This window comes from Montipora capricornis, chromosome 2, assembly GCF_036669925.1.
Source record: "Montipora capricornis isolate CH-2021 chromosome 2, ASM3666992v2, whole genome shotgun sequence".
Classification (NCBI taxonomy): Eukaryota; Metazoa; Cnidaria; class Anthozoa; order Scleractinia; family Acroporidae; genus Montipora; species Montipora capricornis.
The window spans coordinates 53,732,275-53,739,774 of record NC_090884.1 but is presented as its reverse complement, the minus strand read 5'-3'; positions in this window follow the sequence as shown (position 1 = coordinate 53,739,774).

Sequence of the window (7,500 nt, the reverse complement as noted above, 5' to 3'; positions counted from 1 at the left end):
TTGTGGGCCACCGTAGAAACAAATCCTCAACAAGCGAATGGAAAGGAAAAAAGGCCATTTCAGAGTCAACTGTCAGAAGCCAGCGAATAGGAATCACGCTTATTAGGCCCTGTCCACACGTATCGGGATATTTTCGAATCTGCGACTTTTTCTTTCCGGATTCAAAAATATTTCCACCCACACCTAGCGTATTCAAATAGAATTTGCCGTCCACACGTATCCGAAACGTATCCGGATTCACTCTAGTGCTCAGGACTCCTCAAGGAAACTGAGGTAACAGAGCATGCGCTTTGAACCCCTCGGCAGCCGTCGCGGTAGCCATCTTGAGAATTGATTTCATGGTAAGGAACTGGGCTCGATCGTGTTACGTCATCTGGATAAACAAATATCCACTCTGGAGAGCGTATTCAAAAAGTTCGGATTTGCCAGCGAATTCGCCGGGTACGTGTGGACGGAAGGCGTATCCGGAAATAAGTACTTGCGGATTCAAAATTACCCGGATACGTGTGGACGGGGACGTACTAGCTCGTGATGTGACAGAACGTTATGAAACTTTGCTAGGTCAAGGTCAAAAAAGAGTTTTGTTGATGCACATTATTCCAGGTCATCTCTGAGAACGAGATCATTCACGTTTTGAGTTTTTGTCACTAAAACACGTCAGCTTGCCGTGGAACAAGAATCGGCAAAATGCGGCAACCAAGAAAGGACAAACTTCAAACAAGATCTCGCACAAATTACCTGTACGCGCTTTAAACAAACTTCTGAAAACGCTAACTACTGATATTTCACTGTCGAGGCATATCGAAAAACAATTTTAAGCAAACCGAGTAAAAAAACACTTGTTTGCTCGCATTTTAGCGCAAAACAAACAAACAAAATCAACTATACATCAACAAACAAAATCAACTAACAACCAAAATCAACAACAAGTCCAAAAGAGTACAGATGATTGCTATTTAATTCCAGTTGAGAATAAAAATTCGAGTCTAATTCCTGAACAAAGGAAAAAAAAGGTTATCCATTTTTAAAGAAATACGCATCCACTTAAAATAACGCATCCGTAAAAAAATAACAAACGGTTTAGCGTCCAAGAAAAGAATTTGTGGAGTAACTTCTTCCACCAAGTTTGAGTTATTACTGGTATACTGTTTTGTCGTTTTCGTTTTCTTTATCTCTTCTTTCGTTTCTGTTCCAGCTATGTTTAGGTTGTTTAGGTGAGGTAATCTGGCTTGAGGTAATCTGGCTTGAGCCTGCGATCCAATAGAAAACCATTATCTGGTCAGCTGTCAACTTCAAAACAAAAAAGCTGACCTTGGTGGATTGCAAACTTGAGCCAGCCATAGGGTCACGTGATACTGGTCAGCGGATACCTTGTTTGACAGGTGTCAACTGACCATAACATGGAAGTCCAATATCAAAGATGTATGCTTTAAACCAGTGTGATACTGGTCACATTGGGAGTGGACGTAAGGACGGTCGATGACGTCTTAGCTAAAACCGAAATTCTCGCATCGATGGGTTACTATGAAGGCCCGATCCGGTCAAAATTGTATTTTATTTGACCATAACAACTTATTTACTTATGGTGCAATATTCAAACATGTAAAAAATATATTTTTACTTAAGATTAATTTTGGGACTGAATTACTTTTTTGCGTTTCATTTAATTTTTGCAAGTCAATATTTGCGAATCAATTTATTTTCAAATGTGATTTTTTTATGAGACCGTTCATATTTTTTTCAAAAAAGCGGCGACAAAATTTTTGATGGTATAAAAATTCGTTCAAGTGCGACCCGAGTTCCCAATTTGGAATTGCCCAGCTGACAGACCCTGGGAACGCGGTTGACGCACTGATTTTCACGTTTAGAGAAGAAAAAATCAGAGTTATTAATTCTGGAAAAAACGTATTCATATCATTTTTATTGCCCCGTAATACTTGCATATACCAGTCAGCATGACTGGCTCCAACTGTCGCCGAGAAAAAATTCCTTCCTTTCGTGATATCACTTAAACCAAAATGGATCTATTTCTACCCACCTCCAATTCTGACAATTTTTGTTTCCCATTCCTTGCGTTCAGCTTTCAAGATTGCTGCAGTTCCCTCCTTTCTCTTAAAAAGAATTAAAAAACTTGTTGTCACTGACTAAAAAACGGCTGTTACTAAAAGTGGGACGGGACGTGGGACTTGGGACTTGGAACTTGGGACTTGGGACTTGGGACTTGGGGACTCGGGGACTGGAGGGTTTGTCAGTGACAACAAGTTTTTTAATTCTTTTTATCATGCCTGACTACAACTAAGGTATTGTTAAACCTCCTTTCTCTTGTCTTTTGGTATCTTCGTCAGGGACATGACGTTAAACTCTAAGTCTCTAGGCCCATGGCTATTCCTTGTACTCATAAACGATTTAGATGTTAATAACTTAGCTAATGTAAGGGAATACGTCGACGATACGACCGCATCAAAAGTCGTTGCCAAGGGCAACCGAAGTCGTGCCCAGGAGATCGCAGACAAGGTTGCGGAGTGGTTTACGCAGAACAGTCAAACTCAATGGCGACAAGTGTAAGGAGTTCAGGATTTCTTTTGCAAAAGATGAGCCCCAGTTTGCGTCTATTGTAGTAGATGGTAAAGAACTAGAGAGGCTGACTAGTGCTAAACTTCTAGGTCTGACGATATCGAGCAACCTTACGTGGAACGATCATATTAGTGACGTAATCATGAAAGCGTCAAAGCGTCTGTATTTGTAGTTCCTCAGCAGGATATGTACTTTCGACACCATTATTAAGGACCCTGAGCACCGTCTGAACAGTTTAATACCATTTAGTAAACCGGCACTTAATACTCTAGGGTGCAACAGGCGTTTTACCGCACCTAAATGTAAGACAGCGTTTTAGAAATAGTTTTATCATTAGATCTTGTATTGATAATATATATACAAGTTGCCTACGTTTTTGTATATACATGTTTAATTTTTGCCTAGTATACAAGTTGCCTACGTTTTTGTCGTTTTCACTTCCCACCCTGGTCAGAGTTTTTCTCTGTCCTTGTGTGGGCCCATTTCCATTAGTAAGGCTAACGCTCACATGGTTCATATGGGGTTAAAACCTAGGAATTCACATTACACTCTAATCAGTTAAGTCTGTTCAAATATAAGTGAGTCACGGTCAACGTTTGCAAAAACGTAATCCTACCTCAATCCAAAATATGAACTACTAAAGGCATTGTCATAAATGTTGAAAAGAACATCATCTGCAGGAAGGCTATCCGTCGCATTCGGGAAAGGCAGGTTGCGGACATTTACACATGTGTTTGCTGTCGGTACAAAACCCTCTAGAAATTTAACAAAGTGAATCTCAGGAGACCTTTTAGGACTGGCTCCTCAACAGTGCCACAAGCAAACTGTAAGATGTGGCCTATAGTGATTGTTGTTGAACCAGCAACCCTCCGTCCGGCATAGACTTCCCTCATTTACCTTACAAATGCATTGTAAACATGCTTCTTGTTCTTGCAGGAATTTGATCCTTCCTCATCAAACACAGGAGTTAACAAATGCATCAGTGTCTTGACATTAAGACCACTTGCAACTGATGGTCTGAACAAACAGAGAAATGGAGGTAGGCTCACCATCAGCTGGAGAATACCTACTTTGCTAAAACTTTTCTGAAGATTTTGAATACATGGTGATGATGCCACTCCTTGAACAATATTGTGCAATTCGTCTTCCTGAATAAACTCTGGTATTTTGCCATTTTAAAGGACAATGGGACCCATGAGAACACCAACTGCCAACTGCCATGTACCTCATCCTTATGCTAATTTCAATTAGGTAAACGGCAGTTCACCGAGGCTGATATCTCATCCAAACCAGTATCACGCAAGTTTTCGCTATCAACAAATATAAGGTTACTTTCTCCAGAGATTTCACTGTCTGGTACTGTAATGTCTAATTGCCTGCCAGTAAGGATTTTTTCTTGAGCACACTTGAGGATTTCTGATGAATTTTGGCAGTGTTCGCACCCTTTTACAATTACTTGTGTTTTCTCTCTGACTTCTGTATCATCAACAGCTTCACTAATCACTGCATTACCTGACGAATCAATAACTGTTTCCTCCACGTTTCCTGCATTACTGACTGTAGCATCAATCTGAAATACACTGGTTTCTGGTAAACAATCATCTACGTCATCGAGATCGTCGGCCAACAGTCTCAAATAAACAGCACCTGCTGAAGCGATAGATCTCAGCAGGATGTTGCCATCAATTTTCACCCCAGAGGCTAAAGTTGGCTTTACCAGCATTCCACCAACCTAGCTTCTTGACAAATTTGAATTCGATATTTCTGCAGTCCTCCGGAAATTGATTCTTTATCTTTATCTTTATCTTTATCAAGCGTTCTTGTTTATCGCAATTACTCGATACTTTCCATTCATGGGCCAAAGCAAGAAATTAATCGCATAAAGTGGATGTAATTTTATTGGACTTTACAAAAGCATTCGACTGTGTTCCTCATCAGCGTCTGCTGGTGAAGTTGAAGGGATATGGAATTGGTAGAAATCTTCTTAACTGGCTAGCCGACCTTATCAATAGTAGAAAACAAAGCGGAGTGTCCCTCCGCGGCTATTTTTCTCCTTGGACGATAGTCAGTTCCGGTGTTCCCCAAGGTAACGAACATGGGCCAGTCCTGTTCCTTAGCGATTAATAATGTTTTCAACTAGATGGACTGGAAAAATATTCTTCTGAAGGATTTTGGTAAGTTTCGTGATGTCCTCGTGAAAACCCATTATTAACCGCTACCTTGCATTTACTCGCCATGGCTGTAATTCCCCGGCTTTCGTCTCTGACACTACACGTACCTTTTACTTTAAATTACCTTACATTGGTCCTTTTTCTATTATCACGCAGAAAAAGGTTCGCCATTTTGCCAAACGTTATTGTAATAACATTGATATTAAGTTAGTTTTCTCATCCTTTAAAATCGGCAACATGTTCAGTGTGAAGGATCCTGTCCCTCGTGGGCTCCGTGCGGGTGTGGTATACAAGTTTATGTGTGCGGGCTGTAGTGCCTGCTATGTTGGCGAAACTACCCGGCATTTTTCCGCGCGCGTAGGTGAGCACACTTTCAGTGATAGGAGCTCGCACATTTTTAAACATTTACAAAATTCTGAGCATTGCCGCACTTTGTGCTCTAATGACTGTTTCAGCATCCTAGATCACGCTTCTACCACCTTACAACTTAAGATAAAAGAAGCCATTCATATTCAATGGAAGAAACCTACACTTCATCATCCACTTTATCGTGTTAATTTAAAACTTTCTTTGTAACATTTTACATTGTCATGTTTTTTTTTGTTCTTATAGTTAATCAGCATTTTGGTTCACACTATATATTCAACTCTGTACTTTGTAATTTAAACTGAAGATGAGAGAAGTTTCTGTCGAAACATGTTTTTAAATTTAAAAAGTGTTGTGATGTTTCTCAAAATATCTTATCAAAATAAATTCACAATGGCTACAATAAACACACATTTCAAAATAAATTGATTCGCAAATATTGACTTTTCATGCGAAAATAAATTGATATGCAAAAATTGACTGAAATGCAAAAACGTAATTCAGACCCAAAATTAAATCTTAAGTAAAAATGAAATTGTTTTTACATGTTCGAATATTGCACCATTCGTAAATAACGTGTTATGGTCAACTTAAATCATAAGTACAGTCTTTCGTTTGAAATACAATTTTGACCAGATCGGCCCTCATAGGTTACCATGCTTTCCTAACTATGGTGCTCTGCGCGCACGCCTTCGGCGCAAACATCACCAGGTTTTGTCAAGCGACTTCGCGCGAACGACTCTCCCTTCCCTTGGTTCTTTGTAGAACCGTAACAAAAGACTTTGGCGTTTTTTTAATAGTGCTGACCATCCAATATGAAAAGAGAAAAAGATATGAAACCAAAATAATAACGAAACTCACTCCATGACAGAGTACAAACGAAAGCATTTCCGGGTCCCTGCAGTCTACCTCTATCCCCATTTTAGTTGGGTTACGCTCGGTCACGCCATCCTTCTTTTTCCTGGAACTGACCCGTCAGCTAAGCCCCTGTCTTCCTCGATTCTTCTCGGAAATTTCTTGTAAATCCCATCTGAAGTTTTAAATTTCTGTCAATTCTTAGGGAAAATAACTCACGGTTGTTTTCGACTAAGTGACGATGGGCTTCCCCAGCCTACCCGTCTCAGCGCAGTTTCAATTTTTCCCACTTTTAGCCTGACCTTTAAGAGCGAATTAATGCACCTTCTCGTTCAGAGTATTCGTTAAAAGTGTTGTGTTTTGCGTGTCTCGAGGTGTTAAAATATTATGTAAATCCTCGATGAAAATAAGCCGAGTGAACTTTGATCGAATTCCCCGAAATCCCCTTTCAATGACCCTATTCGACGGAATGGTAAAATAAACGGAATATTCTAAAATATGGAATATATGGAATATTCTAAAACACGGAAAATATGGAGTATTTTGAAACACAGAATGTACGGAACATTCTAAAACACAGAATATACAGAATATTCTAAAAGGCGGGATGAGAGGAAAGTCTTTTAAGAAAGGATATAAACATTACATTTTTTGCCCGTGAGTAGTCTGGGTAGGATAACATAACTTCAGATGATGATTTTACATTTTCTCGCGACAAAAGTTGTAAAAATGTGTTACAGAGAACAGTTCACCCCTGGGTGATATTTTCCCGGGCGGACTCGAATACCATACCCACTTTATCCATGTTCTCACGTATTCAGCGTGCAGTTCTCGGTCCGTGGGGACGTATTACGTCACCACATTCCTCTAGTTAGTTATAAGGACTTCAGGTCTCGCTCCTTCGTGCTCTGCCTTCGAATGCGACGTTGCTTACTTCGCTTCGCCCCACCCTCCTCCCGGCAGCGATGAAACCTACCCTCTTTCCGGGAGCTACCCGCTCCCAATCGCCTCAGGCTGATTCTCCCATATCTCATCTTACCCTGGGCATTGTTTGCGGGTACCCCAGTGAAAATATAACACTATGTTTCCTTGCTTCCGTTTTTGTGCCCCTCGGACTGTGCCGAAAATTCGCAGCCGCAATTTCCCACATTCAGAGAAGGAAAAATGGAGAAAGACGATGATCTGCTGAGTCAGTGCCTTTTTGAAGGTCTTTGTTACAAAACCTAATTCATTCATACACGATTTCCCTAGCAGATGTTGTTATGATCGGTCACATGCGGACCACTCTCTGTCAGTTTTGTTGTTATCGATCTGTAGTGTTTTTAAGGTGAGAATTTCACTGGTTTGGCTTGAACAAGGCGAGGTCACTAGCCAGCGGGTCGGTGTTGCCTGCCTTGTTAATTTTCTTGACTCTCTAACTGGCGGTCGAGAGAAGATCTCGCAAAATGACGACTAAAACAGCTCAGACAGACCAAAAAATCATAACACAGGACTCGGTTGACACTTTGTTTGATCTTTCATTGAATTATTTGCT